Genomic DNA, 26,094 nt, shown 5'->3' with positions numbered 1-26,094 from the left:
TAGTTTCCTCAGGTGCTGGTTCATCTATCACAGTAGGTAGGTGCTCTCTTTGTGAGCCGTTAGTTTCATCGAACCGCACATCTACAGTTTCAACAACTTTGTGAAGAAAGTTGTTGAAGACTCTGTAGGTGTGCGAGTCCTTTTCGTAACCAAGCATAAAACCTTCATGTGCTTTCGGTGCAAATTTTGAGTTGTGATGAGGATCTCTAATCCAACATTTAGCACCGAAGACTTTGAAATAACTTACATTGGGTTTCTTATCAGTGAGGAGTTCATAGGCAGTCTTTTTGTAGAATTTGTGAAGATATACTTTGTTGATGATGTGGCACACAGTATCAATTGCCTCAGTCCAGAAACGACGAGGCGTTTTGTATTCATCAAGCATATTGCGAGCCATCTCAGCAAGAGTCCTGTTCTTGCGCTCCACGACACTGTTCTGCTGAGGAGTGTAAGGAGCAGATAACTCATGAGTAATACCAAGTTCATCAAGATAGTCATCGAGACCAGAATTCTTGAACTCAGTGCCATTGTCACTTCTGATGTGCCTGATCTTCACACCAAAGTTGGTTGAAGCCCTCGAGGAAAATCGTTTGAAGACTTCCTGCACTTCATGTTTGTAAGTAACAAGGTGTACCCATGTGTAGCGAGAATAATCATCAACAATAACATAGCCATATTGATATGCTTCATTTGAGATAGCAGAATAATGATTAGGACCAAAGAGATCCATGTGAAGCAATTCAAATGGGCGAGTGGTGGTCATGATAGTCTCCGCTGGATGCTTGGCCTTGGTCATCTTCCCAGCTTCACAGGCTCCGCATAGGTGATCCTTGAGGAATTTGACATTCTCGATGCCAATGACATGCTTCTTCTTCGCAAGTGTGTGCAAATTCCTCATGCCTGCATGAACAAGTCGTCGATGCCAGAGCCAGCCTTCTGAAGCTTTTGCAAGTAAGCACACGGCTGGTTGTGGTCCTGTAGAGAAATCAACAATATACAGGTCTCCTCTCCTAAAGCCTTCGAAGACTTTGGAATTGTCAGCTTCCATAACCACAACACAATGGTACTTGCCGAAGACAACAACCATATCAAGATCACAAAGCATTGAGACAGACATAAGGTTGTATTCTAAGGACTCAACAAGCATGACTTTGTCCATGTGTCGATCCTTTGTAATCACAACCTTACCTAGACCCAATACCTGACTTTTGCCTTTGTCAGCAAAGATGATATGCTTCAGATGCGACGGAGATAATGGAGCATCCATCAATAGATTCTTGTCACCAGTCATGTGGTTTGTACATCCACTATCGAGGACCCACTCAGTGGCTTTGGGTTGATCATCCTGCAGATGAATTAGTGCAGCTTACAAACTCATATACTTCATCAGTGAAGAATATGACATCAATTCATCAGATCAATTTCATCAAGTAAAAGAACTAATAACGCAATATGAGGATGTGAGAAATGAAAGTTCATTTCTTCATGGTTAGCCCGCGTCCTTTCAGGCATGCTCAGGTCTCCAGCAAATTCTTCAGACGATTATGTGCGTTTGGAGACCTGACCCTGCAGAAGAGATTAATTATTTTTCTTCACCACCCACATCTGAAGGGGTGGCAAAGAGTTCATCATTCTGCGAGCTCCATACAAAAATGATGGCATAGAAGCCAGTCCATTTCGTTTCACATAAGAGGGGTTAGAGTAAGCATAAGAGTATGCAGAGAAATTCTTCGAGGACTTATGGACATAATGATTTGAAGAATAATGCACATATCCATAATCCTTAGATCTTCCCTGCAAAACAGACGGGTTAGCACGATGATGTTCATATGAGGACTTTGATCCATATGAGGAATTTGGTCCGTATGAGGAATTTGATCTGGGGTTCCTATTCTTCACAGGCGGTGTCATGATGACATTCACCTGAAGATTTTCAAGACATATTTTGGGAACCCAGATTTTCTTCATAGAGGAGCTGTTCCTGCAGTTAGTGCCAACATATCTAGCAAATACTTCACCATTCTGATTTTTGAATAGCTTATAGTTGGAGTCAATTGACTCATCATCAGATTGAGGAGATTCACATGCAAATCCAGATAAGTTAGATGGATCAACTGGAGGTCCCTTTGCAGCAACCCATGTAGTTTTGGGGTACTGCTCAGGCTTCCAATATGTACCATCAGCATTGAGTTTCCTCTCAAAGGCGGTACCCTCTTTCCTAGGGTTCCTGTTGATGATCTTCTTTTTAAGCACATCACAAAGAGCCTGATGCCCTTTGAGGCTTTTGTACATGCCTGTCGTGTACAATTCCTTCAGCCCTGCATAGTCAGTGATACTAGCAATGTCCTCAGATGAGGAATTAGTGATAGCAGAGACATGTGAAGAATTTGAAACATTAGCAGTATTTGAACATTCAGGTGAAGAATTAGCAGATTCATGTTCAATGCACTTCGAGCATGGAGGAACAAATTCTTCCTGAGATGCGCTGATTTGTTGAGCAAGTAATGAATCGCGCTCCTTCTGAAGATCTTCATAACTCACTCTTAGCTTCTCAAGGTCTTGCTTTCTTTGAAAAAATTCACAAGAAAGCTTCTCATGATCCGATAAGAGAGTGTTATGATGATCTTGAAGGGTGTCATACTTAGTATGAAGTCTCTGAAGACTTTCAGCCAAAGCTTTTGACTGATCTATTTCCTCACCCAACATATCATCGCTCTTGTTTAGCATATAGTGAGCTTTTTCCAAAGCTCTTTGTTGTTTAGTAGCAAGGGAAGCAAGTTTGACATAGCCGGGTCCAAATTCATCACCAGATTCATCATCACCGGACTCGGATAGGTAGCATTCAGTTACCTCAGCATCTTTTGCCATAAGGCATGATGCAGAAGATGATGATTCTGGTTCGAATGTCATCGTTTTGAGAGATTCCTTGAAGTCCTCAAACCAAGGATCATGACAACTTCGATGGCCTTCATAGAACTCAGAGAGACAGTCCCAGATGAGCTTCGCATGATCGAGATGCATGATATTCCTGAACCGATTTTGTGATAGGCTGGAGCAGATGACATCCTTCGCCGTGAGGTTGAGAAGAGTATACTTGCGAATGTCATCAGCATCCGCCTTGCACAGATCAGTCAGGCCAATCTCAGTGACGGTCCACAACTCGTTGTTCATCGCCATGAGGCGTTTCTTCATCATGGCCTTCCACTTGGGATACTCGTGACCGTCAAAGATGGGGCATGTCACCTTCGTCATACCTGTGGTCGACATAACTAAATTCCAGGCGGTTAAACCAAAATCACACAGAACAAGGGAGTACCTCGCTCCGATACCAATTGAAAGTGCGTTATATCGACTAGAGGGGGGGGGGGTGAATAGGCGATTTTTACGAAATTCTTCACTGAGGAATTTGCCGGTGAGGAAATTCCTTAGCGAAGAACTACTAGCAGCGGAATAAGTACTCAAAAGTAAACATAACAGAATACAAAGCATAGTCATCATGATGAAATGAGGACAGGCACAGTGTACAGGAAGCGTAATCACAGGATAACACAGGATGAAGACAAACAGACTGAAGAAATTGAACTGAGGAAATTGAGAAAGTCTTCAGTCAAAGTCTTCAAACACGGATATGAACAAACATACAACACAGTTATGAGGAAATGAAAGAGTTGAGGAAATAGAACCAGTAAGCTCGGTGAAGACAATGATTTGGTAGACTAGTTCCAACTGCTATCCCAGTTGTACGTCTAGTTAGAGCGGCTGAGTATTTAAACTCGAGGACACCCAGTCCCGGACACCCAGTCAAGGACACTTAGTCCAAGACACCCAGTCCTCACCGTATTCTCCTTGAACTAAGTTCACACATACCTCGTCCAATCACTCGTGGTAAGTCTTCAGGCGACTTCCAAACCTTCACAAACTTGGTCACTCGGCGATCCACAATTCCTCTTGGATGCTCTAGACCATGATGCCTAACCGTCTGGAAGAAGCACAGTCTTCAAAGGTAACAAGCGTCAGATCCACTCAGGATCAATCTCTTCAATGATGCTCAATCACTTGGGGTTTGTAGGTGTTTGGGTTTTGGGTTTTTGGTTTTTCCTCACTTGATGATTTTCGCTCAAAGTCCTCGGAGGATGGGTTGCTCTCAAATGACAAGTGTCAGTTTCTCTCAGAGCAGCCAACCAGCTAGTGGTTGTAGGGGGCGGCTATTTATAGCCTAGGGAGCAGCCCGACATGATAAGACATAAATGCCCTTCAATGATATGACCGTTAGGTGGATAGATATTTTGGGACAGCTGGCGCATAGCATAGCAACGGTCGGAATTATGAGTAGCAAAATCCTCAGGGCTATCATGTTCCTCACTATGTAGGCAATCCGCACTGGCGAATTCCTAACTCCTCAGTCAGGACAAATTCCACAGAGACCAGAAGAACTTCATCTCTGTCACTGAAGAAATTGACTGAACTGTATGAGATTTCCAATGGCTTCACTCGAAGGGATTGGTAGGTGTAGGATTTTGAGTTGAGCATCACATGGAAATTTTTCCTTAGTATTTCCTCGACCCCCTTTAATAGTACGGTGTTTCCTATGACTCAAGAAAGAGAAAAACAAAACTATGAACACGAAAGTCTTCAAGCTTCATATTTCTCGCATGAATATCAAGTCTTCACGGCACACCAATTTCTTCACTTTCAAAGTCTTCATGAAAGTCTTCAGAAATACCAAAATCTTCAGTCGAAGATATTCATTTTTAAGGGTCGACTTTTACTGTAAATATCAAACTCCTCATAGACTTATAGACCTGTGTACACTCACACACGCATTAGTCCCTTAACCTATAAGTCACCAAAATCACTAAGGGGCACTAGATGCACTTACAGAAATGGCAAATGAAATATGTGGCAAAGCATGCACAACCAATTCTAGCATCTATCAAGCAATTGGCGATGACTAGGTCATCTATATATGAGTATATTAACTTAGGAGTCAAATGAGAACATTTGGTCATAAGTCATACTCATCGTTTAAGCACAAGTGGGGTTACCACTTTTACATAAAGTGTTGTTGTGTTCACACCATTAGAGTTGCTTTAGCTCAATTCTTAGAGTAAAGCTCCCCCTAGATGTGAGATCCCCCTAAGAGGGATGAACTAACCTTGGGTTTTGTTGATGATGACTTCATGTAGGTGTTGAAGATGTGGATGCTCAATGTTGATGTATATCATTTGGAGCAATTCTTTGGAGTGAGTTACACTTTCAATACCTACACGGGTTAGTCCCACAAGGAACAAACAAGGATATCCGTAGACATAGAGTGATGCACACACAAGATGATGTCTATGATAGCATTAGGTTACCTTGTCCCTTGTCTTACCAACAAGAGGGTTTGTGATCCTTGAACTAGTGCAAGATGTGGAAGTTGATTGCACTTGTTTTTGCCAAAATGATAAGACTGAAGTATGTTGGCGGAGTCACCCTCAAGAACTCTCTAGTTCTTGTTCTTCAGGATCCACAACATCTTGATGGGAATCCTTGGAGTTGTAGTCGTACTTGATGAAGTAGAACTTGATGTAGTCTTGGGAACCCACTTGACCAAGGTCTTGGGTGCTTCTTCAAATGCATCAATTTCCTCTTGAAGCTTATTCTTGCCTTTTTGCTTGTCGTCTCGTGGTGGAAGATCATCTTGAGCTTGTGTCCCCTTGAAGGAAGTAGGATCATACTTCTCTTGTTGAGGAACAAACTTCGTCTTGGGGTATTGATCTTCTTCCCACTCAACTTCGTTGGCATTGAACTTTCGTTCAGAACCAACACCTTGGTTCTTCCGGTGCCTTCCTTGCTTGCGTACAATTTCCTCGAATTGCTTACTCCCGGCAAGGCTCTTGTAAACACCTTTCTCTATAATTCCCTTCAATAAACTATTTTCTTGGTCAAGTGTAACTTCGCTAAGAGAGTCATTAGTGGAATCAAGAGAACTACTAGAAGCAACAACATTAGATTTAGCATGATTATTGTTACTACTAGAGGAAGAATCTTTCTTGTTCTTGTTACTAGACTTGACTTGAGGCATGTAAGTGGATAAGAGTAAACGCTTGGCAATGTAAGAAGAACTTTTCTTGCGAAGATCATCATTGATTGCCTTTAAGAACTCATGCTCTTGCTCAAGGTTAAGCTTTTTAAAATGTAATTTCTCATGAGTTCTTAAAAGTTCTCGATGATCTCCTAAGATAGTTTCATGAGCTAACTTAAGAGTGCTTAGTTCTTTAGTTAGAAACTCAATCTTCTCCTTATCATTGTCATTCGTTTTATCTTGATTAGCATGATTAATTGACATTTCATCATAGTATTCATCACTAGAGTTGTCAACAAGTAAATCATCATCACCTAACAAGTCATCTTCATCACTATTGAAATCAACATACTCGGGGTGTGATACCTTTGGGCCTTTAGCCATGAAGCATCTTCCAAGTCCTTCATTTGGTGAATCAAATATGTCGTAGGAATTGGTTGACACAAGTGCTAGACCGGCAACACCTTCATCTTGTATATTCGGAGTCGGAGTGATAGCTTCTCTCGGAGTGATTGTCGGTGTCGGTGTCAAAACCGGCGGATCTCGGGTAGGGGATCCCGAACTGTGCGTCTAAGGAGGATGGTAACAGGAGGCAGGGGACACGATGTTTTACCCAGGTTCGGGCCCTCTTGATGGAGGTAAAACCCTACGTCCTGCTTGATTATTCTTGATAATATGAGTAGTACGAGAGTTGATCTACCACGAGATCGGAGAGGCTAAACCCTAGAAGCTAGCCTATGGTATGATTGTATGTTGTCCTACGGACTAAAACCCTCCAGTTTATATAGACACCGGAGGAGGCTAGGGTTACACAAGGTCGGTTACAAAGGAGGAGATATGCATATCCGTATTGCCTAGCTTGCCTTCCACGCCAAGTAGAGTCCCATCCGGACACGGGACGAAGTCTTCAATCTCATATCTTCATAGTCCAACAGTCCGGCCAAAGGATATAGTCCGGCTGTCCGGAGACCCCCTAATCCAGGACTCCCTCAGTAGCCCCTGAACCAGGCTTCAATGACAATGAGTCCGACGCACAGTGTTGTCTTCGGCATTGCAAGGCGGGTTCCTCCCCCGAATACATCACGGAAGAGTTTGAATACAAGGATAGTGTCCGACCCTGCAAAATAAGTTCCACATACCACCATAGAGAGAATAATATTTCCACAAATCTAATATACTGACACGTTTTGGCAGCATGACATCACGCCACGGCCCGGTAATTATTTGAACCGTTTTTCTTTAACCAGCCCCGCACATAACGCGAGGCGGTTTCTTGACACGTCTTGTCAAAGCAGAGATCGTGTTCCCCTTATTACGGGATTCTCATCAATACAAACGTGGGTAACCCACCCGTGCCTGTTGGTATGACTCCTAGATTTTAGGTAAGTCTCGAACGGCCATGAGGAGGACGCCTGATATTCATCCCCTTTATAAAGGGACAAGGCTTTTTCATTTTTCCCTCCCGTGCTTAATCGAATCCTTCCCCCGCCTTGAGTTCTAACACCCAAAGCCCAGGTCAAGCGCTCCGGACCTTCAATCATGTCCGGATCCAGCCTTCAAGGCCGGTGGATGCCTTCCTCCATCACGGAGGAGGACATCAAGAAGTTGAGGGAGGCCAGATATCTGACCGCCGAAATTTCGCATAGGCTGCCCACCCGAGGGCAGGTCGTCCCTACTCCCGAACCCAACGAGAGCATTGTGTTCGTCTCCCACTTCCTCCGAGGACCAGGCCTCGCTTTCGATCCCTTTGTTAGGGGTCTTATGTTCTATTATAGGCTGGATTTTCACGATCTGGCCCCGGATTCCCTTCTTCACATCTCGTCATTTATTGTCGTTTGTGAGGCCTTCCTCCGCATTACCCCTCACTTCGGTCTGTGGCTCAAGACCTTCGACATGAAGCCGAAGATGGTCAAGGGGCAGTACGTAGCGTGCGGAGGTGCTCTAATAAGCAAAATTGCTGATGCTCCATGGCCAAAGGGTTCCTTTCCAGAGGTGTCCAGATTATGGCAACGGGAGTGGTTCTACGTCACAGCTCCCTGAAGTGCCAAGTGGGTGGCTGTCCCCACATTTCGCTCGGGCCCTCCACCACAACTGATGTCATGGATCAGCATGGGGCTGAGCTGGGGTCCAGCCAAGGATGTGCCAATACTGCAGATCCATATCCGAGATCTCTTCGAGGGAGATTTCAGTCTGGTTATGGTAATGCAAGTTATGCTGGTTCGTCGAGTCCAGCCTTGCAAACGCCGACCCCTCCGCATGTGGGAATTCAACCCGGAAGGACCGCGCACTATTCAGAATTTCCTCGGCATGACGCAGGAGGAGATGTACAAATTGTTCTTCGGACCCCAAATAGAGTGTCCGTACATTACCGAGGACGTGGGCCTGAGCTGTAACCGCCCCGCTGCCCAAGTAAGTAATCCCATGGCCGAACACACTGTCCTTTTATTTATCATGACATCATTCTGAAGAATCGCTCTTTGACCAGGACTGGATAACAAAGGCGAAGGTGATCCGGTGTTCGGCCCCCCCTTCCTGAAGGCTTGGACAATCCGGTGCTGGAAAAGATGCTCGAGCCAACACCTTGTCTAGTGCCCTCCAAGGAAGATGAAGGGGGGAATAAAGACGGCGAAAGCGGGCTTCCATCACTACCTATTCCAATCGAGGGAATGAGCACCTCCGCGAGGGAGGATAACCAAGGGGAAGAATCTGATATTCTCTCTCCCCGGGGAAGGAAGAGGACTACCTCTGAAGATCCGGAAACTAAGGTTTCCAAACGGGAGAAGAAATCTCCGCCAAAGGGTCCTTCCTCGGAGGGTATTATTGCCGCACACTGTCCGCGCGGGGATCAGCCCTCTACCGAGCTGTAAGTAATCAAGAAGTGCATAATAGTGAAGATATCTTGCTCTACTTCTGAGGAAAATAACCGAAGTATTTATCTTGCAGTTCTGATCTCAGCCCTTCTTAGCAGAGCTCGTCTTCGGGGGATCTTCTCCCGGAGATGATGGAGAGCGAAACGCCTCCCCCTACCATGCCGCCTCACGAAGCGGGCGACCCCGAGGTGTCGTCGCGGAGGGTTTCTCCTAATCCGGCAAGGCTAGAAGGTAATCCTATGGCCACCCGAAGTCCTCAGTATCTGGCTCTCGAAGGGAGCAATCAAAAGATTCCGGCACCATCTGGTGTGAGGTCAGACGTACTGAGGGGTCTGCTGGAGCAAGCGGCTATCTCAGAAGAGCATCGCACATTGATGGGTACGGTGATTGAAAGGATTTTGTCCGCCGAAAGCGGGTTGCATGAAGCTTTTATGAGTCTACTGACGGGTTTTGAGGTACGTGAAATGATGTACATTTTTGACGGTACCACACATTTTTAGATGTGCCCTGTGTAGATAGTAGCCCCTAAGACTCTGGTTGTCGTCGAAAACGGTGGCAAACAGAGGATCATAGTCCCAGGAATAACCAGACTGCCTTTATGTGCAGGTGGTGGAAGCTCCGGTGGCTAGCCGGACTGATGGGTATGCCGAACTAAAGCGGCAGCTGGATATGGTAGATGCCGACATCGTGCTTGTCAACAAACGGCTTGACGAGGCATAGAGTCAGTGATTTTTCTGGTGATTGTCACATAGTAAGAGTAGCATGATGCCAATATCTTTAATATGTTGTGACTGCAGATGGAGCTGCCACCGTGGAGACCCTTCGGGCGGAACTTGCCCGAGCCAAGGAGCAAGCGAGGAGCAGCAATGCGGCCGCCTTAAAGGCGGCCGAGGGCTTAAGGGCCGAACAGGCCGCACATTGCGAGAGCAAAGAGAAAATTGCCAAGATGGCCGTGGAGTTAAAAGATGCTGTTGACCAATACCGGCTTCTTGAAGAAGAAAACCGAGCGAAGGCGACGGACCTGGAAAAGGCCCGGGTGGCTGCCAAGGAAGCCCGCTCTAAAATTAGAGCGACGAAGGAGGAGCTGAATCAAGCTGCAGATATCGTGTCTGGGAAGCCCTTCTTGTTGCGGACTAAGTTCGCAGATCCGAAGTATGCTCCTCTGGACCGGCTATGGAGTTCTGCGGACGCGTACATGGATTTGGCTGCAAGTGCTGCTGATGCAGCTGAGTACTTTAAGGATCAGAAAGGTCCCGAAGTGGAAAAGCTGTTCCGGTCACAATTTCACGCTCCAGTCCGTCCGCTGCTGCTGAATGAGCGATTGACCGGTTGGGCCGAGCTCCATAGGTTGTCCGGACTTGCCATGAGGTCCGTAGTGGATCACCTGTGGCCGGGAAGGCCAAGGCCGAGTAGATACTTTAGCTTAGTGCAACAATTCCTTGAAGCTGTGCCACACATCGATGTTGTAAAGAGATCAGCATGCATAGAAGGTGCGCGGATGGCCCTTGCCCGTGTCAAAACATACTGGGCAGAGATGGAGGCCACCACTGTTGCGGCACAGGGTTCGGCCATAGGCCGAGTGGCCGCCGAGCACTACTTTGAAGAAGTTCTTGAAGGCGCTCGTTTGATAGAGGCTCAGTGCTCGAAGAATATTATGTTTAAGTGACATGTATTCCCATTGTAAGAACAATGTTGTATTGATTTTATCAAGGCTGTATTTATACTTTTTTCCTGAAAGTACTATGATACCTCCTGTGCGGCCGTTTATATATATATGTATATAACCTGAAAGATGGCAGTCGTCGGCTTCAGCCCCCATGCATATAATGCGGGGGTGTTCGCAGAAAACGCATGTTCACACTTGATCCAACGTCTTGGTCCATTAAGGAGGTGATAGCACAGCAAACTAGGCAGATCCAACGTCTTGGTCCATTAAGGAGGTGATAGCGCAGCAAACTAGGCAACCAGACTATAATGCTTTAACACTTTCACTTAGCCAGAGGAGTTTGACAGTGGGGCTACTATATAGCCCCTGGTGGCTCCGCGCTCATCCGGATTCGGGGCGCGTACATGCGTGGCCGGGAAACGGCCCTTCGTTAAGGCGGAGGAATCCCGAAGATTCCGCTAGGTCATCGAGTGGTTGACCAGTCTCACGCTATATCATGACAGTCAGTTTTCGGCTTTCTCTACTAAGGTGCTCGTCCGGATGAACTAGGGCACAATCGCAGTAGTTCTCCTGGTGCCGCCTTAGCCGATAGAGCGGAACGTAAGGCAGCAAAACACAGGAGCCGGGCAAACCCAACATTTGACCAAAGACATGATTCGGAGCTGATGCATATAAGGCCAAACTCGCGACGCCGAACACTCCCTAAGGTATTCGATCTTTATGATGTAAACCAGGCCTAAACAGTGCCCTTTATAATAAGCCCCTGGTGTCCAGGTACATGCAATATTCTGACGTGGCCACATGCCAATACGTCAGCATCCTTCTCAATTGTATTGAGAATCCGAGGGATGTGTATCAACAAGAGACAGTAAAAAAGGTTTACGCAGGGTCTTAATCTAAAAAGAATCCTTAGAATGGGTCCCTACTGCACGTCTGCGCCTGTGTCTCTGTTGTGCCATATTCTGGACAGGTGTAGCACGATGGTCATCTGAAAAAGAGAGGAACTTAATTGAAAAGTTGTCGTGCAAAAGGTAATTTATACTAAATAAACAATATATAGTTCAAAATGAGTAAAGTTGAGCCTAATTGCCACTTGTTTGCGCGCGTTGAGCCCCTTGTATTGTAATAGGGGTATAGCCATCAAACCTGTATCAATTACATATAGCTGCACCGGACTCGTCCAACCGTGTCCGTGGTCTTAACGACCTGTCAGATGCTTTAGTTGGTGAGGCCGTTTAGTGTGCGGCTGACAAGGCAGCCGCACGGTCTTCCGCGCGCAAGGAGCGCTCAATATTTCCGTTTATAGTAATGATGCCACGTGGACCGGGCATCTTAAGCATGAGATAAGCCTAATGCGGTATTGCGTTAAAGCGAGCAAAAGCTTCGCGTCCGAGTAGTGCTTGATAGCCGCTTTGGAACGGAGCGATGTGGAAGGTTAAGTTTTTGCCGCGGAAGTTATCGGGAAAGCCAAATATAACCTCAAGTAGCAGGGAGCTCGTGCAATGGGCTTCTGGGCCTGGCGTTACTCCTTTAAAGGTAGTATTGCTATGACTAATTTTTATTGGGTCTATCCCCATTTTGCAGACTGTGTCCTGATATATCAGGTTTAAACTACTGCCGCCGTCCATCAAGACTCGTGTGAAGTGGTATCCGTCAACTATCGGGTCTAACACCAAGGCAGCCCATCCTGCACGCCGGATACTTGCCAAGTAATCCCGATGGTCGAAGGTGATCGGTTGGGACGACCAGTGGCAGAACTCCGCGGTGATAGGCCCTGGGGCATGTGTCTCTAGGAGTGCCGCTTTGTTTCTCCCCTTTGTCACGTGTAACACGTTTATTGTTTTGACTTATGGTGGGAATTTCTTCTGTTCCCCAGTGCTTTGCTTGCGAGGCTCGTCCTCGTCTTCGCTTGGTGTATCCTGCCCCTTGTTTTCGGCGTTGAGCTTGCCGGTCTGCTTGAAGACCCAACATTCTCTATGGGTATGATTTGCAAGTTTACCGGGGGTGCTATGGATCTGAAATATTTTATCCAGAATCTTGCTTAGGCTGGACAGTTCGTCTCTGTTGCCTTTGGAGGGCAGCTTTTGCTGATCTGGTCGGGAGCTTCTGAATCCGGCGTTTACCGCCGTGCTCTTCGGGCTGTCTTCTTTATTCCGGCGCTTGTTTTTGCTGCGCCGTGGTTTCCCATTTTCGTCCCTGACTTTGGATGTACTTGGGTTGTTGGTGCTGCATCGGGCTAACCAGCTATCCTCGCCCGCGCAAAAGCGGGTCATGAGGCTTGTTAATGCTGCCATTATTCTCGGCTTTTCCTGGCCGAGGTGTCTGGCAATCCATTCATCTCGAACGCTGTGCTTGAAAGCTGCTAAGGCTTCGGCGTCCGGACAGTCGACTATCTGGTTCTTTTTAGTGAGAAACCTGTTCCAAAGCTTTCGGGCTGACTCTCTGGGTTGTTGAGTCATATGACTTAAATCGTCTGCATCCGGAGGTCGGACATAGGTCCCTTGAAAATTTGCCTGAAAAGCGTCTTTGAGCTCTTCCCAGCTTCCAATGGAGTTTTCGGGGAGGCTTTTAAGCTAGTGCCGAGCTGGCCCTTTGAGCTTGAGGGGTAAGTACTTGATGGCGTGGAGATCGTCTCCTCGAGCCATATGGATATGGAGGATGTAGTCCTCAATCCAGACCCCAGGGTCTGTTGTTCCATCGTACGCCTCTATGTTTACGGGTTTGAATCCCTCTGGAAATTCATGGTCCAGCACCTCATCGGTGAAACATAGGGGGTGTGCGGCACCCCTGTATTTGGGTGTACCGTGGTATTGGGATGTTTGTTGTGTTGCATTGCGTGCTGGAGCGCGCTTGCGTGGCCCGTAGATGGATCTGGTTGCGCCGTACTTTTGATGCGAGTCCTCACATGGATCGCGTACCGGCTTATGTGCGGCGTCGTTTTCCGTTCTATGTTGGCCACGAGGTCGTATATCCGACTGGATGGCCATTTTGTTTTTTGATTGCAGGGGATCTAAGGCCTCCTCATCGAATTTAGGTAGCAGCTTTCGCTTCGGGTAGCTCTTGGTGTGGCGATTACCGCCGTACTTCGCTGTAGTGTTGAGTACTTCACTCCATTTGATTCTGAGTGTGTCTTGTGCAGCCCTGAGCCTTTGCTTCTGCTTTTTTAGACTCCTCACAGTGGCAACAAGCCTTTTATGGGTATTCTGTTGCTCTGGGTGCCTGTCCGGTGTGATGTTATCCGGACTGTTATCTTCGACGGAGTCGGGTTGTTCTGTTTGATTCTCTGTGTTGCCGTGGTCGGACGATGGTTCAATGCCATGTTTGTCGTCCACTGGCTCACCTTGCTCTATCGCTAGGTTTATATGATCGCTATTTCTGCCGAGGCGAGATTTGGAGCGGCGCTTACGCCGCCGCTTTGACTGCTTCTCGAGGGAACAATCCTTTGATGCATCCTTCCACTCTTCGTCGTTGTTTTCTTTGGGTGCGTCCACCATGTATACATCATATGATGAAGTGGGCGTCAGTGCCCTGTGGGCAGTGGTTCCGGTTTGTCTCCTGCATCATTGTCCATGCCATCGATGTCTTTGGAGTCGAAGTCAAGCATGTCGGTCAAATCGTCGACAGTGGCTATTAAGTGGGTGGTGGGTGGGCGGCGAATTTCTTTGTCATCCGCATCCCAATCCTGCCGGACATAGTTCGGCCAGGACTCTCCTGACAGGGAGAGAGACCTTGATGAGTTTAGTATGTCGCCGAAGGGCGAGTGCTGAAAGATATCCGCGGAGGTGAACTCCATGATCGGCGCCCAATCGGATTCGATAGCCACGGGCGCAGGCGGTTCGGAGTCCGTGGCCGGGGAAGAATCCGGTAGTTCGGTGTCACGGCTCCCGTGAAGGGTAAGGTCGATACTCAGCTCGATCGCCGCTGAGAATACGGCCTCCGTGGCGGGCTCTATCCACCTGTCCATGGATGGCGCCATTGGCTCCGAATTGAGGGCCGGAGCGGTTGCCGGTGCGGTCTCCTGAACACTGTCCGATGGTAGAGCTAAATCATGCTCATCGTGACCGTGCGGTGCACTCGGCAGGGGCTCGAATCCGTCGAAGATCAAGTCTCCACGGATGTCGGCCGTGTAGTTTAAGCTTCCAAACCTGACCTGATGGCCAGGGGCGTAACTCTCGATCTGCTCCAGATGGCCAAGCGAGTTGGCCCGAAGTGCGAAGCCGCCGAATACAAAGATCTGTCCGAGGAGAAAAGTCTCACCCCGGACTGCATCGCTATCGGTGATCGAAGGAGCCATCAAGCCTAATGGTGACGACACAGAGGAACTCTCAATGAAAGCACCAATGTCGGTGTCAAAACCGGCGGATCTCGGGTAGGGGGTCCCAAACTGTGCGTCTAAGGCGGATGGTAACAGGAGGCAGGGGACACAATGTTTTACCCAGGTTCGGGCCCTCTTGATGGAGGTAAAACCCTACGTCCTGCTTGATTATTCTTGATAATATGAGTAGTACAAGAGTTGATCTACCACGAGATCGGAGAGGCTAAACCCTAGAAGTTAGCCTATGGTATGATTGTATGTTGTCCTATGGACTAAAACCCTCCGGTTTATATAGACACCGGAGGAGGCTATGGTTACACAAGGTCGGTTACAAAGGAGGAGATATGCATATCCGTATTGCCTAGCTTGCCTTCCACGCCAAGTAGAGTCCCATCCGGACACGGGACGAAGTCTTCAATCTCATATCTTCATAGTCCAACAGTCCGGCCAAAGGATATAGTCCGGCTGTCCGGAGACCCCCTAATCCAGGACTCGCTCAGTCGGAGTCGGAGCCGGATACCCATTCACCAACTTGAGCTTGATGTCTTCATTTTGTGTAGCTCCTTGATGACTTGTCCTTCCTTTCCGAATCTTTGCTTCTCCGGGATGTTCTTCGTTCATAACGATCATCTCTACTCCTTCTCTCTCTTGATGGTGATTCTTCTCTTCTACTTCTTCTTTTTGGAGAATCTTCTCTTCTCTTGTAGGGTGCCGTACACTCATTGGAATAGTGTCCAGGTCTTCCACAATTGTAGCAATTTCTCTCTCGACTAGAAGATCTTTTGTCATTGTAGGACCTTGACTTGGAACTTCTCTCTTTGCTTCTACTCTTATAGAACTTGTTGAAGTTCTTCACCATTAGGCTCAATTCTTCATTGAAGGTTTTTTTCTCACTTGATGATGTGGGAGCTTCACATGAGGCTTTGTAAGCACCACTTGACTTGTTATGGAGCTCCTCCTTACCCTTGAGTGACATCTCATGAGTGACAATTCTTCCAATTACTTCCGTTGGCTTGAGATCTTTGTAATTGGGCATCATTTGGATCAATGTGCATACGGTATCATATTTTCCGTCCAAAGCTCTTAGGATCTTCTTGATGATGAATTTGTCGGTCATCTCTTCACTTCCTAAGCCGGCGATCTCATTTGTGATAAGAGCAAGCCTAGAGTACATTTCAGTGACACCTTCACCATCCTTCATTTTGAACTTGTCAAGCCGACTTTGAAGCACATCCAACTTGGATTCCTTGATGGAGTCGGTACCTTCGTGCATATCAATCAAAGTATCCCAAATTTCCTTTGCATTCTAAAGACGGCTGATTTTGTTGAATTCTTCGGGGCACAATCCATTGAAGAGGATATCACAAGCTTGAGGATTGAATTGCAGCATCTTCAACTCTTCCGCGGTAGCTTCACGGTTCTGTTCTCTCCCATCAAAGAATTCACCTTGCAAGCCAATACCCACAATAGCCCATACGCCGGGGTTATGTCCAAGAGTATGCATTTTCATCTTATGCTTCCAACTAGCAAAATTAGTACCATCAAAGTAAGGACCTCTACGGTGGTAGTTTCCCTTGCTAGACGCCATACTCTCCTAGGTTGTGAAACCAAGGCTATGACTACCAAAAGCTATGGAAATCAAAGCAAATGGAGACCAGAGCTCTGATAACACTTGTACGATCAAAAGTATGTCTAGAGGGGGGTGATTAGACTACTTGACCAAATAAAAACTTATCCTTTTCCCAATTTTAGTTCTTGGCAGATTTTAGCAACTTTGGACAAGTCAAGCAATCTTAACACAATTCAAGCAAGCATGCAAAGAGTATATGAGCAGTGGAAAGTAAAGCATGCAACTTGCAAGAATGTAAAGGGAAGGGTTTGGAGGATTCAAACGCAATAGGAGACACAAATATTTTTGTCGTGGTTCCGATAGGTGGTGCTATCGTACATCCACGTTAATGGAGACTTCAACCCACGAAGGGTAATGGCTGTGCGAGTCCACGGAGGGCTCCACCCACGAAGAGTCCGCGAAGAAGCAACCTTGTCTATCCCATCATGGCCGTCGCCCACGAAGGACTTGCATCACTAGCGGTAGATCTTCGCGAAGTAGGTGATCTCCTTGCCCTTACAAACTCCTTGGTTCAACTCCACAATCTTGTCGGAAGCTCCCAAGTGACACCTAGCCAATCTAGGAGACACCACTCTCTAATAAGTAACAAATGGTGTGTTGATGATGAACTCCTTGCTCTTGTGATTCAAATGATAGTCTCCCCAATACTCAACTCTCTCTCACAGGATATGGATTTGGTGGAGAGAATATTTGAGTGGAAAGCAACTTGGGGAAGGCTAGAGATCAAGATTCATATGGTAAGAATGGAATATCTTGGCCTCAACACAAGTGTAGGTGGTTCTCTCTCAGAAAGAGTAAGTTGGAAGTGTAGGTTTGTTCTGATGGCTCTCTCCACAAATGAATAGGAGGTGGAGGGGTATATATAGCCTCCACATAAAATCTAACCATTACACACAACTTTCCCATCTCGGTGGGATCGAATTGATAAACTCGGTCGGACCGATTCAGCAAAGCTAGTGACCGTTAGGAGTTTCGGTGGGACCGACATGCAACTCGGTAGGACCGATATGGTTAGGGTTAGGGCATAACTTAATCTCAGTGAGACCGACTACACAAACTCGGTGAGACCGATTTTGGTAATAAGTTAACCAGAGAGTTGGTCAGGTAAACTCGGTGGGACCGATTCGCTCATTTCGGTGAGACTGAAATGTTACGAAAGGGAAACAGAGAGTTTACATTGCAATCTCGGTGGGACCGATCGCTCATCTCGGTGGGACCGAAACGTTACTAAGGGAAACAGAGAGATTAGAATCCCATCTCAGTGAGACTGAGATCCCCATCGGTGAGACCGATTTGCCTAGGGTTTGTGGCAGTGGCTATGACATCTGAACTCGGTGGCGCCGAATAGAAAGAATCGGTGGGGCCGAGTTTGACTTATGGTTTAGGTCATATGTGGATGTGAGAAAGTAGTTGAGGGTTTTGGATCATATCACTAAGCATTTTGAGCAAGAGCCTCATTAAGCAACACCTCATCCCTACTTGATAGTATTGGCTTTTCCTATAGACTCAATGTGATCTTGGATCACTAAAATAGAAAATGTAGAGTCTTGAGCTTTGAGCTTGAGCCAATCCTTTTGTCCTTAGCATTTTGAGGGGTCCACTTTTCTCATCCATACCATGCCAATCATTGAGCTTTCCTGAGATATTAATCTTGAAATAGCATTAGCTAATGAGCTATATGTTGTTAGAAATTACCAAAACCACCTAGGGATAGTTGCACTTTCACGCATAAACTGGGGTTTAAGCTTCTGTCACTCTCGCAACACACCATCTAATTGCTACTCCACAACGCATTCCCTTAGGCCCAAATATGGTGAAGTGTCATGTAGTCGACGTTTACATGACACCACTAAGGGAATAACAACATACATACTATCAAAATATCAAACACATATCAAGTTCACATGATTACTTGCAACATGATTTCTCCCATGACCTCAAGAACAAAAGTAACTACTCACAAATGATAAGCATGTTCATGATCAGAGGAGTATTAAATAGCATAATGGATCTGAACATATAATCTCCCACCAAATAAACCATATAGTAATCAACTACAAGATGTAATCAACACTACTAGTCACCCACAAGTACCAATCTATAGTTCTGGTAACAAGATTGAACACAAGAGATGAACTAGGGTTTGAGAGGAGATGGTGTTGTTGAAGATGTTGATGGAGATTGCCCTCCCAAAGATGGGAGAGTTGTTGGTGATGATGATGATGATGATTTCCCCCTTCGGGAGGGAAGTTCCTTCGGTGGAATCGCTCCGCCGAAGGGCAAAAGTGCTCCTGCCAAAGTTCCGCCTCGAGGCAGCGGCGCTTCGTCCCGAAAGTCCTCCTCTGATTTCCTCTAGGTCAAAATGACCTATGTACCAGAAGATGGGTACCGGAGGTGGGCCGAGGAGGCCACAACCCACCAGGGCGCGCCTGGGGGCCTGGCGCGACCAGGTGGGTTGTGCCTACCTGGTGGCCCCCTCTGGTGTTTATTGCCTCTAGTATTTCTTATATATTCCATAAAAAAATCTCCGTGAAGTTTTAGCTCATTTGGAGTTGTGCAGAATAGGTGGCCTGACGTAGCTTTTCTAGGTCCAGATTTCCAGCCACAGGAATTCTCTCTCTTGGTGTGTTCTTTGCAAATTATAAGAGAAAAGGCATTAGAATTACTCCAAAAAGCATTATTATGGATAAAAAATTATAAATAACAGTAAGAAAACAAGATGCAAAATGGGCGTATCAACTCCCCCAAGCTTATACCTCGCTTATCCTCAAGCGAAAACCGAAATCGAAAAACATGTCCACATGCTTTGAGAGAGAGGTGTCGATAAAAACAAAATACGGACATAGAAGCATCATGTTGATTATTATAACAGCAACAAAATTAAACATATGACTTTTATCATAGAACTTTTATCATATACTTCTCATGAATAAGTAATAGTTCATCACACAATCGAAGTATAAAGCAAAAACTCTATTAGAAACCAACAAACTATGTTCTCAGTCAACTTTACAACTTTAATTCATCATGTTTTCAGGAAGGATCACATGTCGGAGCCTTTAGGCAAGTCCACATACTCAACCATCATATAGTCTTCTATGATTGATAGCACTCACCTCGTACCAATGAACAAAACATCTCAACCGAACACATAGAAAGATAGTGGCTTATTGTTTCGCCTCCCAACATACTCACCTCAAGGGTGATGTCAACAATAATAACTCATGCTATCTATATTCAACTGGACATATGTGCCTAGATCTTTCCTCACTACATGATGCTTGCCATAAGAGAAAAAATAAAAGTAATAGAGAGAAAAACTTTGACTTTTTGCATAAAAGTAAAAGATAGGCCCTTCGTAGAGGGAAGGAGAGGTTGTCATGCGCTTATTTGTTTGTATGCTCAATCCCTTAGTGGAAGAGAACATCACGTTGTGTTGCCCCTTAAGATGACAACCTTTATTATGCAGTCTGTCACTTTTATTCTTTGTCATCCAAGTTCGTACAACGCTCAATTTTATCTTACACTAAATGATCTCACACTTTTGGAAGCAATTTTTATTGCCTTTTTGCATCGACGACAACTTACTTGAGGGATCTTTCTCAATCTCTAGGTAGGTATGATGGACACTTGAAAAAGATTTGGGTTTAAGGGTTTTTGGATGCACAAGTAGTATCTCTACCTAGTACGGAATTTTTGGCTAGCAAAGATAGGGGGCAAGCATCACATGTTAAAGGATCTATGACAATATAACTTCTATGTGAATATAAACAAACATAAACCATTAAGTTGTCTTCCTTGTCCAACGTCAACAATTTTGGCATATAATATTTTGATGAGGGCTCACAATCACAAAATATTTTTAGGATAGTATATATATATGTGAAGCTTGTCTTCCCTTATTAATTCTTTCATGAGTTGCATCATTGACTAATGCTATGTTTTTCAATCTCTAATAAAATTTTCTACTTATACTTTTCCTTATGTGGTGCCATCACCTACCATAGGATTAGTATATAACCTTATTGATTTATTTCCTTTCTTAATTTATTTATTTCCTCTTTTTCTTTCTTTAATTCTTTTCTTTATTTGCAACATGAAAGTAAAGAAAGTAAAAACTCAAACTAACTTTATTATATTACTTGCACACGATTACAAGGATAGATCACTAAGCAAACTCTCAAAGAAAAAAGGATCGAACTAAACTATATTTCATCTAAAAGCAAATGATCGAACTAAAATAAGTAAAAGCAAAAAAGATAGTGGGATGATACGATACCGGGGCACCTCCCCCAAGCTTGGCGGAAGCCAAGGGGAGTGCCCATACCCGATACTCAATTTTCTTTTGGTGGTGAAGAAGATGATGATGGTGATGAAGAAGTATTCTCCAATATAAACATGAGTAGATCCCTCAAACCTTGAACCTCCCGAAGGGCTTCATGAATTAAATCACTGTTTTTCTTCACCTCAGCCATCATGTGTTTATTCTCAGGGCCCCAAGGTTTTGTTCCTGCACTGTTTTCTCTTGGCCGGGATATGTCCCAATTGGACGGCATGTGCCTACGAGGAGTATTCTCGACCCCATAACTATGAATCAGATTATGAAAATTATTATGATGTAACCTGTGTAAGGGCCTCCTCGATGGGATCTCTTCTTGCACTTCCCGGCTCACTTGTGTTCGATGATAATTTTTCATGATTGTACAAGTTTAGAAATTTCAAATCACAACTGCAAGCCTATAAAAAAACAATGGTGTTTTTATTTTGCCAAGTTACAAGAAAAAGAATCACACAAGGGTGTGCATGGCCGAGACAGATATTTTTGGTTGAGATATTTAGACACTGATGACACACGTACATATGGTAGCTTTCTTTAAGGGAAAAAAGATTACAAGTGGTGCTCATAACTAAAAGGAATAATAAGCACAAACATGCACGCCTTGATTGATTGGCATGGGCTAGTTATTCACTGGCACGTACAGGTGCAGGACTTGGTGCACGCATGCATGTGTAGCCTCGACCCGTTGGCCGGACTAATTCAAACTTCTTGAAGTCTATCTACTAGTCGGATAATTATCCATGCAACAACGATCCAAACGGCCAATTGAGAGCTTCCCGGAACAGCCCGGTCGGAGGAGTTTGTTTTGTAACGGCGACGCGGTTTAACGTAAACCTGATTGATAGAGCCGTCGTATATGAGGAGGCACAGAGGGACGATGGAAAGGAGGTGAGAGTTCTATTGGCTGCTTCCAAGCGCAATGGCGCCGTTCTCACACCATCCACGCCGGAATCATCAGGGTCGCACCATGTTCACCCTTCGTACGTACACATCCATATCCATACTCCTCCACATACACGGTTGATCAATAGTTCAGTACTCCGTTCAATCTTCATCACTTCGAGTCTCTGATCATTGGCGTTGCTAGGTGAGCGAATCGCATGAAGGTAACATGCATTATTTCATTTATTTCCTTTTTTGTCCTTTCTGCTACAGCTGCAGGTTGGTGGCATCTTGTGGCTCAATATGGCAATCTAATCGTCGTCGTCGATGCGTGTTGATTATATATATATATATATAGAGTCTATGACATCTCGTGTCTCTATCTAGCGCTTCAATCGCTGTCGTGGGCGTGTGTTGATCCAATATGAAAAAAAGGGCGATGACATCTCGCGGCTCAACATGTCAATCTAATCGTCGCCGCCGATGCGTGTTGATTCAATATATATATATATATATATATATATATATATATATATATATATATATATATGTATATATAAGAGTCTATGACATCTCGCGGCTCTACCTGGCACTCCAATCGCCGCCGTGGAAAGTGTGTTGATCCAATATGAAAAAAGAGGGCGATGACATCTCGCGGCTCAACATGTCGATCTAATCGTCGCCGCCGATCCGTGTTGATTCAATATATATATATATATATATATATATATATATATATATATATATATATATATATATATATATATATATATATATATATATATATATATATATATATATATATATATATATATATATATAAGAGTCTATGACATCTCGCGGCTCTACCTGGCACTCCAATCGCCGCCGTGGAAGTGTGTTGATCCAATATGAAAAAAGAGGGCGATGACATCTCGCGGCTCAACATGTCGATCTAATCGTCGCCGCCGATCCGTGTTGATTCAATATATATATATATATATATATATATATATATATATATATATATATATATATATATATATATATATATATATATATATATATATATATATATATATATATATATAAAAGAGTCTATGACATCTTGCGGCTCTACCTGGCGCTCCAATCGCCGCCGTGGGCGTGTGTTGATCCAATATGAAAAAAGAGGACGATGACATCTCGCGGCTCAACGTGTCGATCTAATCGCCGCCGCCGATGCGTGTTGATTCAATATATATATAAAAGAGAGTCTATGACATCTCGTGGCTCTACCTGGTGCTCCAATCGTCACCGTGGACGTGTGTTGATCCAATATGAAAAAAGAGGGCGATGACATCTCACGGCTCAACATGGCGATATAATCGTCGCCGCCGATTCGTGTTGATTCAATATGTAAAAAAGGAGAGAGTTTATGCCATCTTGCGGGTCTACCTGGCGCTCCAATCGTCGCCGCGGATGCGTTATGATCGACATGAAAGAGAGAGTTATGACATATTGCGTCGACGCCCCAATTGTCAACCCGGATGTGTGGTGATCCGATATATATAAAAAAGGACATCTCGCGATTTTACCGGGCGATCAAATCGCCGTCATAGATGTTCTATAGTTGTTGCTTTGATCTTCAAGTATCTGCAGGTGTTATGACAGCAGAATGATTCGTGATAATCTACAGAACTGCACTCATGCCCTTGCGCAATCATCAGGCTCCTCCGTGTGGCGGCAACATGCCTATATGCACACTCAAAGTCAAACGTCGTGGGTCATCACACATATGCTTGAAGATTGTTGTCAAAGTCCGTAAAGCAGATTCATGTTGCATTTAAGGAGTAATTTCATCTGGCTCGTAACAATACCGACATGGCCATCTACAGGGGAATAAATAAGATGCTGTCGTGGACAATCTATAGAGCAATGATTCAAATCATACAGTGACTCATCATTTAATTCCAACCCAACTTACTCTCTTCCGCGATCAATGAGGCCGGAGTATGCACACACAGCCTAACCGACAAGCTTTGAAACACATAGTTCGCGACCGACGAGGCCGAACAACTACTCAGAGACTTCATATTCTCTGACCAATGGCTCATGGAGAACTGAAGCTGAATATTCCTTCATTGATGACACATCATGACTACATCATAAGCAATGCAGTTTTTTGTCTCGAGCATTTATCGAAAGGCTTATCCTGAGTAGAAGATTTGTTGTACTTACCTCACATGTAAACATTTCTCATAATGGATTTGGCCTCCGCGCCACCGTGGTTTTTTACCCGATTTGGGTTTTCCATGTTAAAATGTGTGTCTCTTGCATGTACTTGATCGGTTTCTTTACACTAATATTTTACAAAGATATAAAGATGACCATTTGTGCAGCTTATCGGAGGTATTATGTGCGTATAAATCTGCCGATGTAATTAACTAGTATTCTTTTGAGGTTCTAGGAATCAGGAATCAAGAGCCTTTGCAATCGTCTTCATCAGATATATATTCAGGCGCAATATGAAAAATACATGTGAAATAGAAATAAGTAGATTCTTGATAATACGAAGAAACAAGAGTTTTCTATTTATGTGTATTTGCAGTACTTCAATTTGTATATAATTGTATACTGGCATGCCCGCACCTAAAATGCCAACGCGGATAGATTTTAATATTTTTCTCGCGTAAAACAACTTGATTGCTCAGTGACCCCGTGGCTTGATGAGGGTTAGGATGAGTAGAGATGCTAGCCAGTGTACCCCTCTCGGAGGCCGGAGGGTGAATCCCAAAGGGACCTTCCTCCTCTTCCTCCATGGCAACCTCTTTAGCTTCATCCCTCCTTAGATCTTCCTGGACCAACCTTATGTTTCCTTCTCCATTGTTGAAGGGTGACGAAGACATGACGTTGGGGTAGTTGAATCTGTCAGAAGACAGCAAAAAAAGAGAACTGAGGATTTCTTCGTGATACGGTGATCAACAGGTTCGGGAAGTATATATATATATTTTATCTTGGGGGACAAGCATATGGAAGAAAAACAGAGTCCGAAAGGTGTCCCAGATGGGCACAACCCACCTGGGCGCGCCAGGTAAGCCTAGCACGCCCTGGTGTCTTGTGCCCACCAAGGGATGCTTCCTGGAAGTTTCTTTATTTCCTAAATTTTAAAATATTCCAAAACTGAAAAAAATATGTTTGCGGATTTTCCGGAGTCTGTTTACTTACCGTATCACGTACCTCTTTATTTTTATAATTCTGGAGTGTTTCGGAATGACTCTTTTATGTGTTCTTCCGGGGTCAAAGTTTGGATTATTACTTTCAACATTGATAGGCGTACCTGAGATATAATGCTTTATTCGTTGCCCATTGACAACCTTCGGGTTAGTACCTTCGAAGTTATTTATTTTAATGGCTCTAGAGCGGTAAACCTCCTCGATGATGTGTGGGCCTTCCCATTTCGAAAGGAGCTTTCCTACAAAAAATCTAAAACGAGAGTTGTACAAAAAAACATATTCTCCAACTTTAAACTCACGCCTTTGAATTCTTTTGTGATGGCATCTTTTAACTTTTTCTTTGAATAACTATGCATTTTCATATGCTTGGATTTTCCATCCATCTAAGGAGCTTATATCAAATAACCTCTTTTCACCAGCAAGTTTGAAATCATAATTGAGTTCTTAACTGCCCAATATGCTTTATGTTCTAACTCAAGAGGCAAATGATAGGCTTTTCCATAAACCATTTTATAAGGAGACACCCATAGGATTTTTATAAGCTGTTCTGTAAGCCCAAAGTGCATCATCTAATTTCTTAGACCAATTCTTCCTGGACCTATTAATAGTCTTTTGCAAAATTAATTTTATTTCTCTATTGCTAAGTTCAACTTGACCACTAGACTAAGGATGATAGGGTGATGCAATTCTATGCACTGGTGTGCGTCGGTCCTAAACAAAAGGTTTTTAATCCCTTTCTGCGATGGCATTTGGAACCATCGCCAAGTGAGTGTGGGCGATAGGGGGGTCCTTCCCACACGATCCAGAAACCTTCGGGGATATGCCCTCCTGGCACGCAGGCTCGGCAAAATGAGAACGTGTGCGACCGGCGAGGGCTCAAATACGGAAATACGTACAATAGAGCTAAAAAATACAATTATATGGCGAAATTGTTTCTGGTCGTAAGTACATCCCACACAGTTATTCCCTGCTAAACGTTTCCATTCGTATGTACATCCCACACAGTCGCTCCAAGGAAAACGTTTCCGTTCACAGGTACATCACACATAATTTTCCCGTTAAATCGTTTGTGTTATTGAATGTATCACACACGGTGTGTAGAAGAAACTATGTGGCAAAGGCTATCCATCA

This window comes from Triticum aestivum, chromosome 3A (genome assembly GCF_018294505.1).
Source record: "Triticum aestivum cultivar Chinese Spring chromosome 3A, IWGSC CS RefSeq v2.1, whole genome shotgun sequence".
Classification (NCBI taxonomy): Eukaryota; Viridiplantae; Streptophyta; class Magnoliopsida; order Poales; family Poaceae; genus Triticum; species Triticum aestivum.
The sequence above is the reverse complement of the archived record's forward strand: the minus strand, read 5'-3'. Positions refer to the sequence as shown.